Here is a 14812-nt window from a genome sequence, read left to right as displayed (position 1 = left end):
TAATTGGAATTTCTTCCTGGGCTTTGATTGATTTAAGTTAATGATTAATATTAAGCCACTTGGCTTTAAGCAATTCAAAGTATGCCAAAGCTAGAAATTGGGTAAAAGAATCTAAATTTTAAGTTTTGGAGGAGGAATTGAATTGTGCAAATATCCAGTTAAGGGGGAAAATGTCATCATAGTGCTGGAAAAGTATTTAAAATAAAATTTATTATACAACTTACACCAAGATAGTTTTGTGTACCTATTACTTCCATATGCAAGACTTTTCCTTCACAACTAATCAGTCTTTTTTAGGACTTTTCAACTCTGCACTATCACTGTGAAAACCTCATTTGCAATGGGTAGAGCTTGAAAGTTCTTGTGTGGCATTGACTCAATGGACTTGAGATGTATGGTGTTATGGATTGGTGTCTTGACATCCTGAGTTCACTTACAAATTCTGATTTCCTTTTGCTGTCATAAATATGATGCATTGATGTCAGCATTCAGTAGCACAACAGATCATTCCTTGTGGAGTGGCCATTTCTGGGCCATGAACAATTCTTGGTCATGTTTGTGGTTCAGTTAAAATGCCCTCTAAATGCCACATATCTTCTCCAGTTTGATCATGAAGAGATGAAGAGAAAAAAAATGAATCAAAAGTATCGACTGTATATTAATGTCACAAAGGAAATCTGAGAACTCTCTTTTAGATCTTCCACAAGGGAAGAGTCTTTTATTTACTGACCTCTTATTACTTAAATAGGGAATTGATTTGTTTAATTAATATTTTATAATTTCTCATGGCAAACAGGTACTAATAAAACTACCATGAGCATGGTTCATTACTTACTTGAGATTTATTTAGAGAAAGCATTGTCTAGCGAGGCACACCTACATAAAAAGTTTGATGTAAGAAGAAATAATGAAAAAAACAAAATTTCATTGAAAATATGTGGACTCTTGTTGTAGAACAAACATTTTCATTAACTTTACTTCCCATAGTTAACAAACCCTATGCGGAACTTGAAGAAGAAATAGGTCAGAAAAAGAAGGAAACGATACGTGAGCCTTGTCCCTTCAACTCATTTGTTAAGAGAAAAATCTCTTTGAACATAAAAATGTACCGAATAATCCATTCAAAATGTTTAATAAGAACATATTCTTAAATTTATAACAGGAAATAAAATTGCTTGAGGAAGTCAAAGAATTCTAGACTGTGCCCCTTCACACCAACAGAAGAAGCATCGTCAGCAGCCTGATGTTTAAAAACTAAATACTTGAACTGGAGCCAGGGGCTATGCTCACCAAATAACCAATAAAAGACAGTTGTAACTGCTGGGAAAATAAATTGCTTAGGGAAGCATGTGACAAAGGCAATTAAAAACACTTCTATTCCAACCATCAAAAATCCTGGCCCAGAAAAATGTGGAAACTGACTTCCTTGACTTTTAGAGAATGCAGTGGAAGGAGATTCTGCTAGAAAAGATTGCATCTTCCCCTGACATGGGCATTAAGAACCTTTCTCTTTTTCCTAGAGACGTATGTATGTGATGCTCTCTTGTGCTCTAAAGCTTGACTCAAATGTAGCTGCTAGCGAGGCGGATCTTTGCCTCTTGAGGCGCTCATGGACTCTGGCCTCTTCTAATTGCCCGGTGAAGTGCAGCATCAAGATCCTTGGGCATCAGCTAATGGCTCCTAAGTGCTGGAAGCAGGAGAGCTCGCACAGAATAAGCAGCAATCAGATATGGTGAGCAGATGGCTGCCCCGCATTGTGCGGGCCACTCCCAGAGACATCCTTCATCTAGTTTGTGCCAAAAGCCACGATGGCTCTATTAACACAGTGGCTTTTGTTTTGTTTTGTTTTTTTATTAGTTAAAAGGCTTTTGATATTTAACTGGAATTTTTGAGAGCTTGTAGCGGCACATTTGGTCCTGTTAGCAATCAGTCTTCTCAGTGTAAGATCCTTGATACCGAGTGCATCTCAATGTCCTGTTGCCTTTTCAGCCACTCACGTTGAGATTCAGCTGATGATTGGGTATAAGTGAGTGCCTGCAGTCAAGGAGAGCCTCACTCAACGAAACTACTGCTGTTGTGAAAGTATTAGGATTTGCGCTTTCCTATGACGTCAAAAGGCCACCAAGGTATGCTGTAGAAGGGGCGGGAGAGTGTATTTTTTCCCCCTTGTTTTAGTTTTACTATGGTATGCTTTTTCAATTGCAGTGCTGTGTATTTACACCGTAAGGCTTTACTTTCTCTCTACTTCTTTCCATGGCAATTTACATATAAATCGTGGTTTAAGGTGATCTGCTGGTAGCCCAATAGCGGAAGCAAAGTGCACTGGTGGATATTTTTGACTGAGGAGTGGAGGAAGCCCAGCCTTGGAGTAAAAGCTTAAACTAAGCTCTATTGTAGTCTGATGGGTTATCATGAGGAGTGAGGACAGATTAGCCTGGGGTAAGTCAGACCTTGGGCCTAGGATTTATCTTTATAAAAATATATTTGATATTTCTGCTAAAAGCCTTTTGAGTCATTAGATTCACAGTGCCATTTGTTTTGCTTTTACTATAATTCATAAGAAGAATCATCTGGAGATGTGACTGACTCCTCACAAGACTCCAAGAAAAACAGAGGCCTCATGAACTGAATATGTTCTTTTGCTGCTAGACTTTCCAGGGTCCTACCAGTTTCAGGAAGTAGATTGTTAAAAAGTAATATGTGTGGTATGATCAGTAGGCATTCTTTTGCATTTCTCTTTTCTCAGCGAGGAAGAAACTCAATAATTTACAGAACAAAGAGAAACGGTGCATCTTGGGGAGATGCGTATTTATTCAGCCTTCCCCTTATGAGTCCTAGAGTTTGAACATAAATCTTTTAAAACACAAACCTATTCTTCCCAAGTAGACATTTGCATAACACCTTTCTTTTAACCTCCCAAGCCCAGTCTTCGAACAGGTCATCAGTTTGCTAATTGCTCGCCAAGACCTAGGTTTTAGTTATCTGATCCATCAACAGGCCTCTTCACACTTTATTTATCTTGTCAGTAAGTGACATTCTTGGTAATGAAAACAACAAATCTATTGATAGCCTCCCTCAATGGAGTAGAAGGCATCCTACATTAGCTCTGTCCTGGAAACCAGTCTATTCTATTACAATTGACCTTCTCTTGCTGATTACTACACAAATCATAGTCCTTTACCCACCTCCCCATCTATTAGAGTATTTCTCCTGCAGCCTTTCAATTGCCTGACTGCAGTTGGTAATTGGATTCATGTTTGAAGCACAGCACTATAAGGAAAAGCCTGGAATAATTCAAATGGAACACCCTGGCCTAAGGCTGAGACCATATGTTATGCTCAGATTTGTATCAGTGAAGCTTATTGCTTTAGCAACAAGGAAACCCATTCAAATGTCATAAAATTGTTTTATTTTAGAAGTTAATTTATCTAGAGCTGTCAATATAATGTCCACAAAATTGTAATCCTAGAGGGATGGGGAGATTACTTGATTTGTCCTGTCTCTCCTCCCAAATCTCATATTCTGTGAAAGTAGTTTTGAATTCTGTAATATAAAGATTAGAGACCAGCGAAAAGCCAATGAGTTGGCAGCTGTCCTTTCTTCAGCGCTTAATATATGCCTACGAGCATTCCAAGTTTGTATTGATCTCAAACTGATGAGTTATTTCTAGTCTATTATTAAAAGAGACAAATACTTCCTTAATAAATTTACACTTCCTGACAGAAAAGGACATGTATATTTAGAAACATATATAAAAGTGATTAAAAATAATAATAATAATAATAATAATAATAATAATAAAAGTGATTAAACACTTCCTTAAACTAGCATGTCCTTGATAGGCTGGTAGCGTCTTGCCAGACCTCATGGCTTGCCCCCTGCCTTATGTTCCTTATTGTGGATCTTAAAAAAGATTTTATAAATTTTGAAATGCTTGACAGAGTTTTATCTCCAGAGACAGAAAATTGCCTCTTTGGAGAAAAACCAGTTTCTTCAAATCACAAAATTATCATTTCATGTAATTGGGTTCTGTTATTAGCATTAGCCCTAGTGGTTTACATAAGTTCATATGAATTGCTCCAACAATACTTGACATAGTAGCAGATTATCCAAATACCCACCTTGCAACATCTTAGGGTGAAACTCATATGAAATATCTTATGTGTCTCATTTTGCAGGTAAATTCTACGATGCAAGCAGGAGCTTGAAAAAATTCAACAAAAAAGTTACAGAATCCTACCTCCTCTGACACAATTATAAAACACTTGTGTCTCACCATAAATACAGCCCATGGCAACAATTATCACTTACCGTGCAGATGGAGACAGTAAATGTGTCCATTCTTATTTATATATGACTTTGAAATGATTTTTATATTTTTATTTGAATATGGATATGACTGATTCATAATAAATCAAAATATTTCAAACAAATAATGACTCAAGTGTGTACACTTCACAAAACTTCTAGTACATATGTCTAAGTGCCAGAAATATCTATAATTCCATAACAATGCTCAAGGGTTCAGCTACTACCTGCTGTCCACTTCATTCTGGGCACTGGGAAGCATCAGTTTCAAAGTAGAAAAGAGTTCACTTTTATTTTTCTAAGTCAATTTTTTTTCTGGCTTATAAGAATGACTTTTCATTCATAGCCTTTGAATGTCAGAGCTTAAACGTCTTCTGTTTCTAGGTTTGATACTCAATAAAACAAATATAAATTAATGAAAGTCTAAATTAACTAGACTTGATTATCTCAAAAGGGACATTTGAAGTAAAAACTGTCAGATAATTATAATACTAACCATTGCCCTCAGAAAACAGAGAAGCTACATGTTGCAATATATTTTCTAAAATGTTTACCAACGGTGCCTGGATGGTTCAATCGGTTAAGCGTCTGCCTTCCGCTCAGGTCCTGATCCTGGAGTCCTGGGATGGATCCCAGGTCAGCAGGGAGCCTGCTCCTCCCTCTGCTCATGCTCACGCACACTTTCTCTCTCTCTCTCTCACAGTTTCTCTTTCTCAAAGAAACAAACAAAATCTAAAAAAAAAGTGATTATCAAGAAGAAGATGACTTTAAAAAAGAGATAAGAGATAAAAAAAAGAGAGGATGGGTATATTTACGACTTTGAAATTAATAGAATATTTTCTAGTTAATTTTTTTCCTGATATCAAAATATTGGGACAAATGATTTGTATCAATAAAGCTTTGTCATCACTGAGATTTGATAGATGATGATAGATCATTTTTCTTTCAAAATAACTGATGTAACACAATCAAGATGCAAAGCTACCTTGTCCTGGCCCCAAGAAGAGCTATATGCTTTTCAGTTTCATGTATAACATTACGATGAGATAATCAGATCATCAGAAAATAATTACTTTCCAAGTCCATTCCACAGCCAACATCCCCACTTGCTACTCTATTATGATGTTGGGTATTACAAATTTGCATTGAATATAAAAAGCTCAATTCCTTATAAATATATTCAGTTAAATGGTACCTTAAATGTACATTTAATGAACACACTTATCCTTTCTTTTGTACTCCTAGGTATTTTAAACTCCTAAAATTCTATATTGAATTTCACATATCAGATCCAGACTTGCTGTTTTGTAGAATCTAGTGGAAAAGTAAGGTCCTTTGCACTGATCTCTTTTAAAATTAAATGCGGTTCACTCAACAAAATGCAAAACCATATGTTTCTCAGGACTTTAAACTCACAAATGAAGTCAGAATAAATCTTTAAATTTCAAAAATACATGTTACCTGTGGCTGAATTTTTAACAAGTTAAAAGCAATTTAGGGGGAAAAAAACCCTAACTGAAATCTAAGTTTTCCTCAACACTAAAAGCTTTGACGAGTGTTTAAAGCTTTAGTGTCAAGTATCCAATAATTCTAAACTATTCCATATAATATTGCAGAAGTGTTAGATATTCAGTGTCAGTATTTTCTGCTAATATATACAGCTTAAAACCTTCTTGTAATTCTTTTGGGCATCATACTTTACAAATGGAACTAATTTCCTTTTCTAGAATCTTCTACTTATAAAGTTGGGATTATTGTTTTCACTTTCCCTTTTGTCTGCAAATTCTTTGATTCAGAAATTCATAAAAATTTAGAGTGCTTTTTAAGAGATGAAATTTTCAACTTTCAGTAATTAAAAATAATGAGAGAGAAAAAGTGAGATGTAACTTTAATGAAGTTGCCACAAGATTTAGACCCAGCTTGAGAATTTGGAGTTTTGATATCTTACCACTGATCAAATATACCTTCTCTGGACATGTTATCTGATATATTTCTGCTCTTCCAAATCCTCATCTGTGAAATGGCCTAAAGAGGGAGAGGTTTTATTTCACTGGAACATTGTAAGAATAAGATGTCTGTAACATAGGGACTTTTGTCTATTTAAGCTTAAATAGTGTGCAGTTATGCTTCCCGGCAAGCAGGAAAACAAAAACACTATTGTGAGACAGAGAGTAGTGGAAAAATAGGAAGTGGCATTCACATAATATACAAATTGATGGTTTCAAACTTCATTTGGTGACAGGACTAATTAAGTCATGCTTTGGAGATTTAATGAAGTGAGAACTACTGAGGAAAATACAGATTAAAATATTCCTTATTTAGAGGAAGTCAAGAATGCAAAGGTAAACTATGACTCGCTTTGCATAATAAGTGATTGCATTAAGAAAAATAAGGAAAGCAAAAAAAAAAAAGAAAAGAAAAATAAGGAAAGCATAAAAGTAATCAAAGAATTGCCTACAAATACAAACTCAGTTTGAATTCTTCATTATAACTGACAGAATATACATAAATATGATCACTACAGCTCACAATTCTAAGTTTATACCACTGCTCTATTAGTGGCAGATTACTTAAATAGGAAGGACAATACTCAGGAGGTAATAAACCATGTCTGGAAAGCTAGTCCTAAAAGTGACAACCTATAAAATGATGATAGAAAAAAAAAATGAGGGTAGATGTTACACATGTATTGTGCTACTTGGCCACAGGTTAGTTCTTCCGTGTCAAATCTACCCTGAATTTGGTAAACATACATTATTTATTTATTCAACATACTAACTTACATAATATACTTGCTTTCACACAGCAAAATCATGTGTAATATATTTGTGACTTAAGAACAATGTCATAACAACAATCTTAAAAACAAAAAAAAAAAAAAAAAAAAAAAAAAAAAAAAAAAATAACAACAATCTTTCACAAGTATTCAATATTTACTGATGCTGTTAGTATTATAACACTTCAAGAAATGCCTTCTTATACAAAAACACTAATTCAAAGAGATACTTGCACCCCTTTGCTTACAGCAGCCAAATATGGAAGCAGTGCAAGTGTCCATCAATAGATGATGGATAAGGAAGATGGAATAATATTCAGCCACAAAAAAATAATGAAATCTTGCCATTTGCAATGACATGGTTGGATCTGTAGAGTACAATGAGAAGTGAAGTAAGTCAGGCAGAGAAAGACAAATACCATATTATTTCACTTATATGTAGAATTTAAGAAACAAAATAAATGAGCAAGTGAAAGAGACAAGCCAAGAAACAGAACTCTTAAATATTAAGACCAAACTGATGGTGACCAGAGGGGAGTTTGGTGGGGAGATGGGTGAAATAGGTGATGGGGATTAAGTAGAGCACTTGTGATGAGCACTGGGTGATGTGGAATTGTTAAATCACTATATTGTACACCTGAAACATTTAACACTGTATGTTAATGATACTGGAACAAAAATAAAATTTAAAAAAAGAAATGCCTTCTTATTCTGAGAAATGTGCCAGTTTATAAACTCTCAATAAAAGAGCATTTTGTAATGTATTAGTGTTTGAATTAAAAAGAATTACCCAATTTTCAAAACTCTGTAATATTTTGGGGTGAATTTTTTATCTTTATAAACCAGATATATAATTATATTAATTTTAATTGAATATTTGTAAATAAAATCTAATCAATCAAACCAGGGACAAATTTTAAAATGTATATAACTTCAAAAGAGACATATGCCAATTAGAAATGCAGGACAGAATCATCAACAGAATTCCAGAAACCTGGACATTATTTTTGGTTCATAATTAGTGATATTTTCAGATTATAATGCAGACATATTTTCATAGATATTTAAGCAAGCAATGTAAATAGTTTTAGAATAAAATCACAAAATCATAGTGATTTATAAATCTTTAGGATATTATCTAGATGAGTCCTATGTCCACTTCAGAGAAATACACACACACACACACACACACACACACACATTCCTGGGATGATTCCATAACCTTACTAAATAGGACAGGCCACTGTATATATTCCTCTGCAATAAGTAAATAAATGAATCAATATGACAAAGAGGTCAAGCAGAATTATTCAATTATCTGCTAGTTTGGTTGTATCTCTCCAAAGACCCACTTGAATAACTCATACTCCTTATCTTCTGGCAAAAACCCAAAACTGAAGGAAAAGCAAAGAGAGCTTTTTGAAGAAACAGGATAGATGAAGACCTACTCTTGCAGTTGGGAGGTTATCTAAAGACAGTATTTCTAACATTTGTGATGACACTAATGCTTATTAAAATATGTCTGTGGCTCTTCCATCTCATATGAGGGTATCTAGCCCTTAGTTTCATGTTCGGGGCATATAAAAGATGGTAGAAAATATATATTTTTTATTTCTGCAGAAATGCAAACTTTTGTTGACTATGTTAATTTAGACACATGTAGACCCTCTGTACCCTGGATGGGCATGAGAATTTATGTTAAAGTTGAAACTGACAAAAAATTTTAAAGGCTATTTTTAATCATTAACTATGAAATTTTTAAGGAGATACTACAGTATCCAAGATCAAGTAGAGTGTTGAAGTTGTAAATAGGCTATCAATGTGTGTAACAAATAAATTAAGCCATGAGAATAATGTTTTTATATATACACCTATATGTATATCTAGGCATTGATACAGATCTCAATAGAGGAACTAAAGGAAAGAATTGACATTAAGTATGTACTTGACAAAGTCAGCTTGCCACTGGCATTGGCTTCTTCATGCTTTTAGGCACAAAGCTAGGATACAGTTCCTGCCTTTCCTTATAGTTAAATGTGGCCCAAGGAATGGCAGCTAAAGTACTGTTATTTTCCCATTCTGGTGACTGCAGTGAAAATGACTCCCAAGATATGTTGAGGGGTGATGGTGCCAGCAAGATGCCAAAATAGGTCATTCTTGACTTCACTGATCTTCACAAGAAGAACAACTAACAACCATTCAGGGACAAGCCACCACTGAGAGAATCTTAGAATTCTGGGGGGTTGGGAGGGGTAAGGCTAAAGCACCTCCTGCCCCACAGGGCCAAGACAGACTGCATTAAAAGAAGAGTAGTAGCTACACATAGACCACACTGCTTCTCCTTCAGGCTTCTGGAGCACCACATGGTACTTCTCTGATCTGGCACCACAGGGATTGCGGGAGAATCTGCAGGGCTCAACCACCAAAAATCTAACTGCGATGGAGAAGGGGAGGGCTTGTAGCAACCAGCATATTGATCTTGGTGGACTGAGTTCAAACCTGCAGGGCTCAACTGGTGATCCTGACTAGATGCTTTGCCCATTTGCAGAACAAAGTCAGGGATGCATTCTGACCAGGGAACTCACCAGGGTGCCAACCTGTCTGCTTTAGATCTTCAAATAAGTTTTTCTGGCCCTAGAGCTGACTTTGCCCATGACCAAGCAAAAAGTGGAGTCATAGCTCTACCTGCTGTGGAGAGTATCTTCTAGCCCCATCTGAACAGAAGGACTGGTGACAACTCCTGAAAGTGGTAGGGACCACTGGGGCTCAAGCCTAGAGAAAGGTAGGCAGAGCCAATAGTTTGCAAAGGAAAAGTGGCCCAGTTAAGCAGGGAACTTGGGGTACAGGTCAGCCTCACAGAGAATCTAATAAGCCCCACTCATCACTAAATTCAGTCTTCAGCCTGCACAACCAGGAAGCCTAACCATAGCACACAGGAAACTGTGTACAGTGATACTTGAACAAAGAACACGGTCCATGGTTTCCCTCATCTGTAGAGCACAACCGGTGGCCCGGCCTGACAAAAAAAATTCAGTGCATGCTCTGACACTGATTGATTCGGATCCCCAAACAATGAGCTGTACAGGCCCTGGGTCCTCTCCTGCTACCCTGAGAGGGCAAAGAAGTTAATTCATTTCCCATCTATTCTAAATATAGAATCCATTCCAACCATCTCGTAAGACTGACCAGAAAATACAATCATAGAACTCATCCTATAGTCTCACTCAGAAAGGGAACTAAGCCTGAAATTCTATTAATTGTTTTCAGCCAGAGGCATACCACTCCCCATCCCCATTCTTAGAGCTCAAACAGTTGACTCACCCAGAAGTAGACCATAATAGTAGATCCCACCTGCCCGAGAACATTACCAGCAGATTTATCCAGAAACCCAGAGCTGACTGGTGAAGAACAATCTTTGCCAAAACAAACCTGTAAAGTCTGGAAAAGGAGCCCAATTACTCAAATGTGCAAATACCAGTGTAAGGAGTCGGGGATCACAAAAAGTCAGGTAAATATGATGCTACCCAAAGAAACAAATAAAAGTCTAATAACTGAGACTAAAGAAATAGAAATCTATGAACTACCAAAGAATTCAAAATAATCTCTTAAGAAAATTTAGTAAACTACAAGAAAACACAGACAAGTAAGCAAAATTAGGAGCATGATGAATGTGTGAAAAAAGTTTGACAAAGAAATAGTAGCCATAAAAATAATTAAAAATAAAAATAAATTTTTAAAAAATCCTAGAGTTCAAAAAGGAAATAACTGAACTGAAGAATCCCAATAGAGATTTGGTAGACTGTTCAATAGAGAGTTTCAAATGTAGACTTAGCCATGCAGAAGAAAGGTCAGTAATCTAGATTTTAAGATATTAGAAATTACCCAGAGAGACAAAAATTAAAAAAGGATGAAGAAGAGTGAAGGAAGCCTACAGGAATTATAGGAACAATGACAAGAAACAAAAATATTCACATTATGGGAATTCTAGAAGGACAAGAGAAAGAGAATGGGACAGAAAATATATTTAAAGCAATAATGGCTGAAAAATTCCTGGATGGCTCAGTGGTTTGGCACCTGCCTTTGGCCCAGGGAGAGATCCTGGAGTCCTGGGATTGAGTCCCACGTCAGGCTCCTGGCATGGAGCCTGCTTCTCCCTCCTCCTGTGTCTCTGCCTCTCTCTCTCTCTATGTCTATCATAAGCAAATAAATAAATATTTTAAAAAAAATTCCTGAACCTGGGGAGAGAAATGGACATTCATATCCACCAAACCCAAAGGATCCTACATAGGTTGAATCCAGCTAGGATACCCTGAGACACATCATAATTAAGTCGTCCAAAGTCAATGAAAAGAAAAAAAGAATTTTAAAAACAGCAGAGGAAAAAGAGAAGTTGGCAGATTTCTCAACAGAAACTATGCAGACCAGGAGAGAATGGAATGATATATTCAAAATACTACGAGAAAATAAAGATCAGCTAAGAATTCCATGCTTGGCAAAGCTTTCCTTCAGAAATCAAGGAGGGATAAAGACTTCCTTGAACAAACAAAAAAGCTGAGGGAATCCATTAATACCAGACTTGCCTTATAAGAAATACTATAGGGAGTTCTTTGAGTGGAAACAAAAGAACATTAATTAACATCATAAAAATATTAAAAAGTATCATAAATCTCACTGATAATAGTAAACATATAGTCATAGATACTTCAGTATGATAATAGTGGTGCATAACTCAAAACTCTAGTTTAAAAATTAAAGAAATGAGGGGCATCTGGGTGGCTCAGTCAGTAAGCATCTAACTTTGGCTCAGGTCATGATCTTCAGGGTCTGGGATCAGGCTCTGTGTTGGGCTCTGCACTCAGCTCAGAGTCTGCTTCAGATTCCCCCTCCCCCTCTGTCTCTCACGCTCTCACTCAAATAAATAAATACAATCTTCAGAAAATTAAAGAAATAAATACAGTAAAAATGACCATAATCACAATATTCTTTTATTAGTTACACAATATAAAAAAGTGCATTATAAAGGCAATAACCTCAAATGCCAGGAGGAGGAGAGGTAAAAGTTTAAAGTCTACAAAATCTATTAGTGTTAAGTTGTTATCAATTGAAAATATGGTATTATAAGTTTACAATATTTTATGTAAGCCTCATGGTAACCACAAAGGAAAATGTGTAGTAATTACACTAAAAAACACAATAAAGAAGTCAAGCATACTGATGCCAAAAGGCCTCACAATAAACATACACGCACATATACATGCAACACAGCAGGTTGGAAACAATGAGCCTATAAAACAACCAGAAAACAATGAATAAAATGGCATTAGTAAGTCCTTATCTATCAATAATCACCTTAAATATAAGTGGATTAAATTCTCAATTAAAAGAAGACTCTGTCTAGCCAAAGAAATCCTGAGAAAGAAAACACAGGAAAAGCATCACACTTCCTGATTTTAAGCTATACAGTTAAGCTGTGATCATCAAAACAGTGTGATACTGGTATGAGAACAGACACGTAGACCAGCACGTAGAAGAGAATTGACAGCCCAGATTTATACCTAAGTACAAAAGGTCAGCAAAAATTTGTGAAGAGAGCCAAGAATAATCAATGGGGGAAAAGACTGTCTCTTAAATAAATGGTATTGGGATAACTGGCTATTGACATGTGAAAGAATGAAACTAAACCCATATCTTATGCCACTCATAAAAGTTAGCTTGAAATTGATTAAAGATTTATTTTTTTATTTTTTATTTTTTTATTTTTTATTTTTATTTTTATTTTTTTGATTAAAGATTTAAACGTAAGAGCTGAAACCTTTGAACTTCCAGGAGAAAACATAAAAACAAGGTTCCTTGACATGAGTCTTAGTCATAATTTTTGGGTTTTAACACCTAAAGCACAAGAAACAAAATAAAAAATAAATAGGATTACATGAAACCAGAAAGCTTCTGCACAGCAGAAGAAAGTATCAACAAAGTGCAGGGACAATTTGTGGAACAGGAAAAGATATTCGCAAACTGGATATCTTACAAAAGGTTAATATCCAAATTATATAAAGAATTCATACAATCCAATAGCAAAAAGACAACCCAATTTAAAAACGGGCAAAGGACCTGAATAGACATTTCTCCCAGGAAGAGATAGGAAAGGCCAACAGGTACAGGGAAAGATGCTCAGTATCACTAGTCATTCGGGAAAAGCAAATGAAAACCACGGTGAGCTATCACCTCACACTTGTTAAAATGGCCATCCTCAAAAAGATAAGACAAGTCCTGCCATGGACAGGGAGAAAAGGGAATCCTTATGTACTGTTGGTGGGAAAGCAAACTGATAGCGCTGTTCTGGGAAACAGTATGAGGGGCTTCAAAAAAATTAACAATATTGGTGCTTGGGTGGCTCAGTTGGTTAGGTGTCTGCCTTTGGCTCAGGTCATGACCTCAGGGTCCCAGGACAGGGCCCCAAGGCTGGCTCCCTCCTCAGCAGGGAGCCTGCTTCTCCTTCTCCCTCTCCCTCTGCTGCTCCCCCTGCTTGGGCTCTCTTGCTTTCTCTTTTTTTTTGTCAAATAAACACATCAATAAATGTTTTTTAAAAAAATTAAAAATAGGGCTACCATATGATACTGCAGTTCCACTGCTGCAAACGTATCCAAAGGAGTGAAAGCATTAACTTGAAAAGATATCTGCACTCCTGGTCACAACAGCTTTATCTGCAATAGTCCGGAATGAGGACGATGCAAGCGTCCACTGAAGAGTGGATGGATGGATAAAGAGCTCGCAGCATAGTCATACAACAGAGTATTATTGGGTCATAAAAAAGAGGAGATCCTATCATTGGCAACATGAATGACTTTGAAGTCACTCTACTAAATTCAATAAGTCAGACCAAGGAAGGTAAATACTATAGGATCTCACTTATATGTGGAATCTAAAGCAAGCAAACAAACCCATAGACAAAGCGATCAGAGGTAGGAGTTGAGGCTGGAGGGAATTCGAGAAAAGTGGTCAAAGGGTACACACTTCCAGTTATAAAGTCAAGAAGGACTCGGGATGTAAAGTACAGCATGGAGGTTATCACTAACAGTGTGGTCTAGTGTGTAGGAAAGTTAAGAGGACAATCCTAAGAGTTCTTACTACCAGAGGAAGATTTTTTTTTTTATTTCTTTTCCTTTTATGGCATCTACCTGAGAAGATAGAAGTAACTAGACCTACTGTGGTCATCACTTTACAATACACACAAATCAAACATTCACACTGTACTCCTGAAACTTACACACTGATGCATGTCAATGATTTCTCAATAAAACTATGAAAAAATAAAAAAGGTATGTTGCCCCATGTGTTAAATGTGGAGAGGCATGGCATGGATGATGGCATCCTCAAAGAACAGCCTCTCAAGGAGCCACGCTAGCTCTGAGCTTTTCCTTGAGCAGAAACTAATTTCCATTAGTTTTAGGCTATTGCGACCGGGGGTCTGTCTGCTATCGCACCTGGTGCAGCCTAACCCCTGAGTCACGGGGGTTCTCGAACTTCAGCTTACGTTAATATCACCTGGAGGGCTTAGTAAACCACATTAAAGAGTCCCACCCCAGAGTCTGTGATTCAGGGAGCTTGGGGTGAGCCCCAAACATCTGTATTTCTAACCAGTTCCCATATGCTGCCCTTGGCACCACACTTTAACAATTGCTTCTTTAGCTATTATAGTATGCTTAAGGTAAATGTAAATTATTACTT

The 14812-nt window shown here is 36.4% G+C and overlaps 1 long non-coding RNA gene across 1 annotated transcript; it reads left to right on the top strand.

Annotated features, from left to right (window-relative positions):
• Window positions 1–224: 224 nt before the first annotated feature.
• On the top strand, window positions 225–4439 carry LOC112641446 (uncharacterized). The gene is made up of 3 exons (XR_003124650.3): window positions 225–1732; window positions 1990–2126; window positions 4179–4439. It is a non-coding gene; the product is annotated as an uncharacterized LOC112641446 (long non-coding RNA).
• Window positions 4440–14812: the final 10373 nt, after the last annotated feature.

The sequence above is a fragment of the Canis lupus genome, chromosome 33, assembly GCF_003254725.2.
Source record: "Canis lupus dingo isolate Sandy chromosome 33, ASM325472v2, whole genome shotgun sequence".
Lineage (NCBI taxonomy): Eukaryota > Metazoa > Chordata > Mammalia > Carnivora > Canidae > Canis > Canis lupus.
Note: the sequence above shows the minus strand (reverse complement) of the source record. Positions and strands in the feature narration are given on the sequence as shown.